This window comes from Lactuca saligna, chromosome 1, assembly GCF_052625555.1.
Source record: "Lactuca saligna cultivar CGN05327 chromosome 1, ASM5262555v1, whole genome shotgun sequence".
Lineage (NCBI taxonomy): Eukaryota > Viridiplantae > Streptophyta > Magnoliopsida > Asterales > Asteraceae > Lactuca > Lactuca saligna.
Window position 1 is genome coordinate 37,799,009 of NC_136417.1, and position 12,193 is coordinate 37,811,201.

Sequence of the window (12,193 nt, forward strand, 5' to 3'; positions counted from 1 at the left end):
TCATTAATTTTGGTAAAATAGTAAATAATCTAAACTTTTCTGTTAAATTTTTTTATGACTTTATTGAAATGTTTTCTAAAAATTTGGAACTTTTTTGTATATTTTCTTTTAATTTTTGCTTTTCATCCTTACCTGCAAACAGTTTTATATTTAGATGTTTTGTCATTTCCAAACTTAAAAAAAATTATTTTATCCTTATTTAATATTTGTTTTTAAACTTTAATTATTATTATTATTATTATTATTATTATTATTATTATTATTATTATTATTATCTATTCTTTTGTCAATTGAATATAAAAGCAAAACTCAATTTAAAAAAAAATAAAAAAATAAAAATAATAATCTAAACAAGATGGAACCCTTGTATCGGTCCTCTCAAAATCACTTGTTCCCAAGAAAAATTGAACATTTTTCCCTCTCTATTGGAAAGCAATCCAATAGATAAAAACCGTAGAATTTTAAGGTCTCAACTTTTTTACCGTTGGAAAAAATATCTAAGGTCATTAACTATTTGTAATATTTTTAATAATAATAGGATTCTTTTGAGTTATCCTCCTTACTCAAATTAAGTAGAATAAATAAAATGAGAAATTTTTTTATTAATTATTATGTTTAATGATTAAACATAAAAATATTTAGAAATTAATTTGAGAATTAATATAATTCAAAATGGGTTGAATTTAATTGATCAACAGTTGGTTAATTGGAATATTTCAGAAACCCTAAAGGGATAGGAATAACGGAATTTGCATATATTCCACGTGTGTTGGAGATTCAATTAGGGTAAGGATCCAAGACCTATAAATATAGTGCTTAAGATCTCATTCTTGTTGCTCAATTGGCTTGATTTTCTACCTCTTTCTTTCTCTTCTTCTAGGGAATGAAATTCTTAACCCTCATTAGGGTTTGTAGAATTTTAATATGTTCTCATAGTTACTTTTATTTTCACTTTAGTGTTCATTGGGTGCGAAACCATTAGAAGGATTTTGGTTTGATCCTATCATCGAAGCAACCTAGAGGAGGAAAAAATCCCAAGCATGGAGATCAATGACTATATAAGAAGTATGTTATTCTTCCTTTTTCATAATTTATGTTTTAGTAGAGTTGCAGTTATTAGTATGAAACTTAGATTCTTAGGGTGCACGAACACATAAAATTATTGTTGTCTTTCCATTGCACATAATTATGTGGTTAGATGTATAGAAAACCCAATAGTTGTACATATCCTTAGTTCATTATTACTTGCATTATATTATCCATTTGTTAAAACTTGTTTTCAATTGGAAAAAATGTTAAAAAATGAAACTGATAAAACTTGCAAATCGCATTCGCAATGCGACTACTTTTGGCCGTGGTGAGACCTATGGGATTAGGCTTTATATTTTCCTTTAAAATTCAAAGTTTAAGGATATTTCTAATGTAGATAATTACCTTATTTAAATCGTTTTAAATCTGTATTTTTTTAGGTAAATATTATTTTATTAAGAGTTTTCAAATTTGAATATTTATTATGATATTAAATTAATATTATTTAGATAGTGATTTAAATTAAAATATTCAAAAAGTCACCCCTTTTTTTTTTTTTTTTTCAATTTAACCATTAAAACCGTTAAACACTTATAAAACAACCCTTGTGTAACACCGTAAAATTTAAGACAATTTTTCGCATTTTAAAACACATTTTCCAAACACATTTATTAACAAAATCTCATTGTATTATATCTTCGTTTCACAAAATATTTCCCAACATCAAAATACATAAAATCCCATGCGTGTGTACGAATCATGCCGGTGTCTTCGCGCGATCATCACTGTTACCTGAAACACATAACACATACCATTGTAAGCATAAAGCTTAATGAGTTCCCCAAAATACCACACATAACACATACTAGCCACTCGAGGCTATAACTCTGTGGGCCTTGGGCCCTAACTCTGTAGACCCTCTGGTCCTAGCTCTGTGAACCTTCCGGTTCTAACTCTGATATACTCTGATATACACATGACATAAATCACATATAAATAATGCAGTGCAACACAACACATAAATATCATACAATAACTCTGTCACATAACTCTAATTACCACTCAAGGTAAAGTATAGTGAGAAGACTCACCTCAGATGTCTCGGTAAATCTCTGACTCGGTAGAAATACGATCTAGCCTCCGCCTAATCACATAAAGTAATACTCTCATAAACATAACTCTCAGAACTAGACTCAACCCTCTCTTGGCATCCTCAGAAGGGTAAAAGACCATTTTACCTGTCTTTTGGCTCAAAGGCCCTCATTTTTTACCAAACCCTAAAAGTCAACCAAAGTCAATGGTCAAACTTTGACCCGACTCGTCGAGTGCACTTGGGCAACTCAGCGAGTCTACACGTGTCCACTAACTCTCTAGTCTCGTTTGGCATGTCGAGTCCATCCCCTTGCTCGACGAGTCACACCTGGCATGAATCGCGGGGCCACCCCGACTCAACCCGCCGAGTCTCGAGATCAACTCAGCGAGTTCCACCTTGAACACAAGTCCTCTAATCCCTCTCTGACTCACTGATTTATTCCCCCAACTCGACAAGTCTACTCACTAAGTGATTTACGGGAAACCCTAGCCCTACTCGTCGAGTCTTCCCTTGGACTTGGCAAGTTCATGCCATTCACAAACTCAATTAACTTGCTCAGGTCAGATCTGTTCCTTTGGTCCATAGATGTGACCTTCCCAAGCCTGATAATTACGTAAAGCTCGAATCTTGACACTCATGGGACGTCTAGAAGGTTTCACTTGGTGATTTAGCCCCAAAAATAACATCCTAAGCTCAACACCTCTATAGCTCAACATAAAGCAAGCTGAGATAAGCTCTTTAGACCACTATGGGTCCAGATCCGAAGTCTCAAAGCGAATAAGGGCCATATTCTCACAATTTCTTCCATTAAAGGACATGAAAACTCTACATCTATGGATTCCTCCAACAAAACAGATAAAGGGGCGATATAGTACCTCAAAGATGAAGTCTTTAGCTCGAAATCTACAGATGCACCAACTCCTTGGTCTCCTCTAAGCTGGAAACACCTCCTTCTTGCAAGAATCAACCACAAAGATCAAGAAATGGCTCCTTTCCTCTGACAATCGCTCTAGCTCCTTTAGGGTTTCTGTTTGGGGTTTGGTAGCCAAAAATGACGACCCTAAGGGATTTTAAATAGGTCCCAAACCCTGGAAATTAGGGTTTCATTAAACAGTGTGGACTCGCCGAGTCCACTCATGAACCCGAATGAGAATCCGCGACCCTATTCAGCGAGTCTAAGAACCAACTCACCGAGTCCCTCCAAAAAATCCAAAATAAAATAATAAAATAATATACCTGGGAATCCGGATGTTACACCTTACACTTAATTGCCGTTTTTAAGGGTTAAACTATAAAAAAAAAAAAGATAATGGATTACTTTTTCGGTAATAAGGTTTAAGTTTAAGGACTTTTCAGGATATTTTCCTTTTTATTAAGGACTTTTCTAGAGATTTTTTTATATATACTAAATTGTTTGAAGAAAACTTATATTTATTTATTAGAAAACATAAAATAAAGATACCATCTACATCCATTTCACTAAACAATCATATTTTTTTTTATTAAAAAACACAATAATGATAATTTATATATAAATTTGTTGATAAAGATATCATTTAAATACGATTCTTAAATAAAGCTCCATGATATATGTGGCCTAAAAAGAACAGTAGGTGGATGATGGTGGTGGGTCAGAGATGGTGTTGATGGAGGCTGCCATAGTTTTGTGGTGAAGTTGTTTTTGGTGATGGGAAATGATGGTGGTGGCAACCGATTATGGTGGTGGTGATAGAATGTAGTGTTGTTGGTGGCTAAACAAAATTAATAGAACTTTTGTTCAATTGTCGTAAGAAATGTGTTTCTAGGCTACATACTGTATAATGGAGCTCTATTTAGAAATACCAACATCTGACAATCCTTTTTTTTTGTAAGATGGCATTCGATTGTGAAATTAACTTCCATAAGTTGTAGTTTTATGGCAAATGTTTTACACTCAAGACCTAAAAATTCAACAATGAAGTAATATTTGGCATAGAAATGCACTTCTTACGACAAATCAACAAAGTCTATACACCGACCTAAGCCAAGTGATTGCATAGTCTCTTTTACTAACATAATTTTATATAAGTATAATTAAGTATTAAATATCTTTCAAAGAGTTTATATGTGAGCTATATCTTTATTGCCTAAAATATGTGTTAAAAACAAATTTGGTTTTATTCGATATATGAACTAGCTATGGTTTTATATATGTTAAAGGATATATATTTATTATTATGCAATTCTAATAATGGAAGTATTAATAAAGATAAAGATAAAAGTATAATAATACCTAAAATACTCGGTGTTAAACAAATACATAAAGGTGGGATAGTGTTGCCTAAGTGGAGTTGGTATTACGAGTTGAGCGGTGTAGTCTTACCGAGGTATAAGATAAGACTTGCAAAGGAGGCTTAAGTTTAATTAAGTTGGATATTGGGAAGCATCTTTTAAAGAGTATGTGTGAGGTGTGAATGGAGGGTAGAATTCTGACATTTATTATCCAAGAGTATGGATAATCATTTATTCCTGATCTGAGAGAACGGATTAGGCATAGTCATTCATCACTGATCCGAGAGTATGGATTAGGTACAATCATTTATCACTAATCTAAGAGTATGTATAGTCATTCATTCCTGATTCGAGAGTATGGATTAGGTATATGAAACATCCCAAAAATACTGTCCAAAAATTTCATTTATAAATAATGAATAAAACCATAAATATCATCATCATATAAATATCGTAAATAGTGTATCTCAAAATATCATAACAGCTGTCAAAATATATCAGAGTATAAACATCCATGGCTAAGCAAATGGTGTGTGCACTGCAATCGTCCCGAGCTCTTCCCTTTGCTATTGAAGGTACCTGAAACCAAAACTGAAAACTATAAGCACGAAGATTAGTGAGTCTCCCCAAACTACCACATAACATACACATAATCATGATACTGAGAGATACGGGCCCCACCCACACTTAAGGAGATACGAGCATCGCCCATACTTCGCTAACTAGGATATGGGCCCCACTCACACTTTGCTGACTAGGAGGTACGGGCCCCACCCATACTCTGCTGACTAAGAGATAAGGGCCCCACCTACACTCAACTACTATGAGATACGGGCCCCACCCACACGCAGCTACTATAAGTTATGGGCCTCACCACACTCAACTACTATGAGATATGGGCCCCACCTACACTTAGCTAGTCATGAAAATACATACAAGTACCACACAGACAACACATATCATTAAGCATATAAATCTGTACCATATCAGCTACATGTGAGATACAAGCCCCACTCACACTCAGTTACTATGAGATACGGTCCCCACCCACACTCGATGAGATATGGGGCCCGCGAAACTCACATTCCTGACAACACATACATGTATTATATAGACAACAAGTATATCAATTCAATAATCTGACTGATATATGCACTCAGATAATAATGAGACACGAGCCCCGCCCATACTTCCTGTTCCTATCAAGAGAATATAAACTACATGGGCCGTCATTGGTGCGTTAGACCCATTCCTACTGGAAGAGGACTCACATCCAACTGCTGAAGTCCCACGGACAAAACTGTAGCAGTTGGATGACAGATTCCTGAATTTGTCAACATCAAAATCACACCCAATTAATAATTCGGTCCCAACACATATCCATAAGTCCATGCTTGGGGAAAAGAATACTTTACCCTTAACTTAGCATGATTCAAGCCCAAGGCCCAAAAGTCTAATAATGAACCAAAGACCACCATATGGCCTAATTTTCCAAATTGGGCCTAAACCCCTACATGGTCTTACCTTAAGGCCCAATCATTTATTTTGGTCCAAAAACTTGGCAATCCAACTGTCCAATATTTCATAATCATCAAGGTCCAATTATGGCCCATATATATCCCAATCTTCTAAATTGGTCCCAAACCTTTTCAATGAGCCTTATCCTTAAGCCCAATCCAAGTGTTCTAGTCCATTTACATGTTAATAGTTGGCCCATCAAGAGTCCAGACATCTAGGCCCAACAGAAAGGCCCAACTCTAAACCCAACACAATCAGGGTTTTCAAATGAAATAAAGATTAGGGTTAAGTGTTCTCACTTAACCTATTAAAGACATAACCCATTAAGTCCATTATTCCATAAAGCAAACACACAATGGAATCAACATAAGTCATAACCTCAGTCCACTAGTCCAAACGCGGGTTCTGGCAATTCAAAACTAAGATTCTCTAAAATTAGGGTTTTCAAAACACTAATTAGGGTTTCTAACCCAAACACAAACCAACTAACTCCAAGATTAAGCTATTGGACCAATTAGGGGTCCACTAGGCTGGACAACGCCCACTACCACCTTGGCCAATGGTGATCAGCGATGGCTCATGGCGGCAGGCATCATTTCCAATTGTGGTGGTGATGATTCCTGCCCAAAAAATTGCATATACAAATTTATGCCCATAAAGTACACACTCTCACACACAATAACACACGTACAGCCACCCTTCACGGTGGTTGGTGAAGGTAGAAAACGATGGCAGACACCACCTTGAGGTGGTGGCGGTGGGTTTTTTTTGGCCAGCTATCTCGCATACAATCCTCAAATACCAAGAACAACCTGCATACTCGATTATACTCATATTCAGCTACCCCTCGGGTGGCTGTCATCACTAGAAAAGGTAGAAACGGTGGCTAAAAGGTCACCAGCGGCAGCAGGGACGTGTCTGACTTCGCACACGCACAAAAAGGGACGGATGAGAGGAGACAAAGAGATGGTAGAGGGTCTTACCAGGAGTCGATGGTTCTACGGTGCCCGCGACGTCTCGGGCAGCAGTGTCATGGCGGCGCTCATCGGTGGGGCAGTAGGCGACATCCTTACGTGGTCGGAATAGCAAGAAGATGAGAGGTGGCGGCTAGCAACTCATGCATGGCGGCTGGAAAATGGTTTCTTAGATTTAGGGTTGAAGGTGCGACGTGGGGAGGATATCGGGTTAAAGCATGTATCCATTCAAAATTTCACTCATTTATCCATTATTAGTCCTTACCCACAATATTGTTTTCAATTTAACTCCAAAACTTACACTTTAGTCCTTGCCCTTGGAAATCTTTACAAAGTGGCTCCAAAAATTACACTTAACCCGCATAATTCCAAAATTTATTACAATTAACTCCCATGGCTAACATTCATAAATTATTATGGATTTAGGGCTTGAACAAAATAATATAAAAATATATTTATCACTTTGGGGTTCATTTATATATTTAGTTTATTTAATCTTGTTTATTTATTTAATAAACAGGGTGTTACAGTTTAGCCATTTATCACTAATCTGAGAGTATGGATAGCCATTCATTCTTGATCCGAGATAATGGATTACGGATAGTTATTTATCGCTGATCCGAGATAATGGATTAGGTATAATCAAATGCCACTGATTCCAAAGTAAGGATTAGGTATAATAATTCGAGTGTTCCATTCTTTTCTCTATTGTCTCTATTGATCATCGTCTATTGCTAAGAAATCCTCAAAGCAACATAGTCCAATTGGTGTTCGCCTTAATCCTTCTGGATAAATGTCGCAAGGTCGTATAGGATCTATGTGTGAGGATTGATGGGATAGGGTAGATTATTTATATGAGATATAATTATGTGTTAATGATAAAAGTTGATCTCACATATATTTTTTTTATGATATAGATTATTAAACATTGTGGGATTAAAAATTCTATGTATCTCACCGAGTTTCCCAACCCGATTCACTGAGTTTCTTTGTATCGTAGGTAACAGTACGAAGGTATATGGTGTTTAGACCCGATGAGAGTTTCAACGAAATGTATGCTATTAGATGTTGTGAGGCCAATAATAACCATATTTATGCTTAGGTTCCTTGTATATGTTATTACATCCTAAGATTTACTAAATCGATGAAAAAGTAAAATATTAGACGGATAAATGTTCTGTTCTAAATTAGAATGTAGCAAAATCATATAGGTGTAGCTCCATGGGTGCAAAAGTGGGCCTTAGCCCACCCATACAAAAATTAAGATGAAATACATTATATATAGATTTAATCTTTCTTTTTAATAAAAAATGATAAAGTTGTAAATTGTAACATGACCCATTTCATTCTAAACTTAAATTCATAATTAATGACATAATTTATAAGTTGAGACATGTTGATTAAAATTTTAAGTCAGCAATTTTTGAATATATCAAATTGCATTTCATTCTCCACATTGAACTCTTCATTCATAAGGTTTGTATATTAATATATTTTTTTATTTTCTTAATTAATCAGTTACTTCGAATATAAATGAACGGTTTACTTTAAAATTATATATTTTTACATTTTGTTACCATTTTTAGTATTTTGCTATTTGTCTATATTTTTTAAATTATTTGGTCTATCTTAAAATAAAATCTTATAACTACGCCACTGAATTATTTAAATATATACATATCACGGGGTTCTATTAGTCTCTACGTATATGTAGCAATAATTTGATAGGGAGTGATGCTTTGTTAGGTGGGGAAAGGTTGGATATTTATGTATTTTGTCTCATGTCCACAAATACAATTATACATTTGGTTGTATTATGCTTTTGACAGCCATTTCCAGCCATCTTTTTTCATGAATGCATAGCAAAAGCTCAAATCAGTAGTAGTTAAAGCTTAATTAATGCCAAAATGTTACATGTTTTGGTCATTTAAGGAGAATATATGAAAAACATCATTGTGTTTTTATACATTCGTAATTACATATTCGAACAAAATATAATAGTTAAAAGTTAATACTTTCATAACTATAATTACTTTGTAGAATTTAAATTAAATAAATTAATGTAAAGAATATTTTGGTTTTTTATAATGATTTTCAGTGTTATTGATGACTTATACCGAGTCATTAGTTAAAATATAAGAAAAAACAATAATTGATTTAATTAAGAACATTAGTGTCTAATGATTCATAACGTTCTTTACACATAAATATAACTATTAGAACATGAAATTAAAGTATCTTAGTCCAACTAAAGTTATATGTGGTCTTTCTAGGTCGAATTCAGAAAAAATAATAATAATAATAATAATAATAATAATAATAATAATAATAATAATAATAAATGACTCGGAAACCAGCCAGTCAAACATGCTTTGGGCTTAGTGGTGGAGAAGATGAAATTTTCTCTAAAGTTCCAAATTCCCCACAAGCAATACCCAATTACCGCATCCATCACTCTCAGCAATTGCGGTATACACCCTTGAATACCGTTACCAAGCTCTTCACAAGAATTAGGAGGAATTACATCAGACCACCACCAAGCAGTTCTAAACCACAGCCTAAGAACCTTCGGTTTCCAAATTGCATAAACTGAGAAAAGAGGAAACATCAATCCTCCTACCTTCCAAGTGGCATCTTAAAGTGATACAATCGTGAGCTAATCTCCACTGAAAGACATTGATTTTGATGGGGATCAATGAGTTCCAATGTGTAGACGAACTTGATACATGAAAGAAAGGTTGGTCGATTACTTTTTTAGCGACTGTGTACTGAATCCATCCAAGAGCTAACCCCACATGTCATGTCCTGTTAAATGGACAATATTACAAATCGTAACACATAAATAAGTGTGTTAAGTGCAAACAGACGTGGAAATCTCTGAGAAAGTGGTAGGAGCCAACCCGACATGATCGTCCTTCCATAGTACCACGAGTGATTAAAATTGAGACTCTATAAAGAGTTTCGTTGTCAACTGCAAATAGACGCGTAAATCTAGAAAGTAAGATGGTCCACCCAACAATAATCCCTAAACATTGTATGGAAGCCATTACCCACTTTCTAACATTGTGAGAATCACTATTTTCCTCCAACTGAGTATAAGTCATTAATAGAAGTGAGAATCATGTAAATCTATTTAGAACCGAGTCTATTATGTTGGTGCTAAAAAAAACCCATCATGACAATAGTTTTCTTTTATCATGGAGACCCCATTTACACAACAAGAAATATATGTAAGAAATATATGTATTAGGGGTGACATATAGGTATTAGGAATGACCGTATTAGAGAAGAAGCGTGACAACACGCATATGTGTCGTCGCTAAAAGCAGCCCGTCGCCGCAACAACGTCGTCTCTAATAGTGTACATCGGCGATCTGTGTGATATCGCCTAGAGTCAACCGTGGCCGTTCATTTTCCAGCTGATCCAACGGGCAGTGTTCTTCCGTACCAAAGCAATAGCGGCGACGGTAATAGAGACGCAGCTGTCGTTGTTACTAGTCACCAAAAAAGATGTGGGATCCCTTCCCTCCAACTTGTCGACCAATTGTAAGCCTGTCGCCGCAAATATTGTCGCCGCTAAAGGGTTCGTCCCTTTTACCACTGCTTCGTGTCTCAAAACAGGTGAGAGCCAAAATCACCCCCAAGCCTCTTCCTGGCGATTTTCCGGCGAATTACCACCACAACAGCTCCTCCTATCGATTTCTTCGGCAACTACAACCACAAAGCCTCTCATTTCTCCTTTCCACTTCACTCCTCTCCCCCACTTTTTCCCCGACTAGAAAACTTCCGTTTTTTTCCTACGAGAAAACTTATGTTTTCTGGTAGCTTCAATGACGGTATGTGCTCCATTTCTTCCTTTCTCTTTTAAATTCTTTTCTAAAACAAATGTGTATGGTAATTTGGGATTTTGGTGTGATTTTGGTTGTTTCAGAACCTCGTCTCCGGTGACACCTCCGGCGACAACAACCACAACACTACCACCAAAACGATTTACAAGTTTATTTTCTTAATTTTTCTGTTTTTAATTCAGATATATGAAATGTTAGTATTTGTATGTTAAATGTATATGTATATGTTTATTTGTATATGAAATGTATGTGTATGTATGAAAAAAAATATGTGTATAAGTGTATTTGAATGTGAAATGTATGTATATGTGAAAAATCTATGTATATGGGTGTAGATATATGATAAAATCTATGTGAAAATGTATGTACATATATGGAATGTATGTATTCATATGTGAAATGTATATGTATGTGTATATTCATACAAATACGTATGTATATGTATGCATACGTATGTATATGTTTGTTTATGTAGGTAAAAATGTATATGTATGTGAAATGTATGTGTGCATATTGTATGTATATGATGTTATAATTACAAAAATATGTGTATGTGTAATTGTATGTCAAATGTATATGTATGTGTATTTGATGTTATAATGTGAAATGTATATGATTGTATAATTGGAAAAAAAATAGGATGTTATAATGCATAATGTCTTTTAAAGTACTATATTATAAAATAAAAAAAAAATAACTAAGATCCTATAAATAAAAATAAATATGAAATTGTACAATGTCGTAATAGAAAAATAAAAATAAAAATAAGTTGATACTAAAAATAAAATTATGGAAAAAAATAATACACATATAAATAACAAATATATATTATAATCGTTTCAAGTACAATGTTATAATAAAAATAAAAGATGAAAATTTCAGACTCTAAATTTGCTAATTTATAATTTAATAAGTTAATTATTTAAAGTATACGTATATGTAATTGTATGTCAAAAATATATATATATATATATATATATATATATATATATATATATATATATATATATATATATATATATTTGTATTTGATGTTATAATGTGAGATGTATATGATTTTATAATTGGAAAAAAAATCACAAAGTTATAATACACAATGTCTTTTAAAGTACTATAATATAATAAAAACAAAAACAAAATAACTAAGATGCTATAAATAAAAATAAATATAAAATGTACAATGTCGGTAATAGAAAAATAAAAATAAAAATAAGTTGATATTAAAAGTAAAAATATGAAAAAAAAAATACACATATGAATAACAAATATACACTATAATCGTTCGGTAAATTATTTATAAAATTATATATTTAATATGTTTAATTTTGATCTATTTTTAATTTCTCTCTCCGTTGACATGGTTTGGTTTTGGAACAATTACAAATGATCTCATTGCTAAAGTTTATTGGATTTCTCGGAACAATCGAATATGTGTGGGATATAGAGGACGCAAAAATGTT

General features: G+C 33.7%; 1 long non-coding RNA gene across 1 annotated transcript; it reads left to right on the forward strand.

Moving 5' to 3' along the window:
- Positions 1-9,272: 9,272 nt before the first annotated feature.
- LOC144997351 (uncharacterized) lies at positions 9,273-11,017 on the forward strand. Its single transcript, XR_013659769.1, has 2 exons — positions 9,273-10,721; positions 10,817-11,017. It is a non-coding gene; the product is annotated as an uncharacterized LOC144997351 (long non-coding RNA).
- The last annotated feature ends 1,176 nt before the right edge of the window (positions 11,018-12,193 follow it).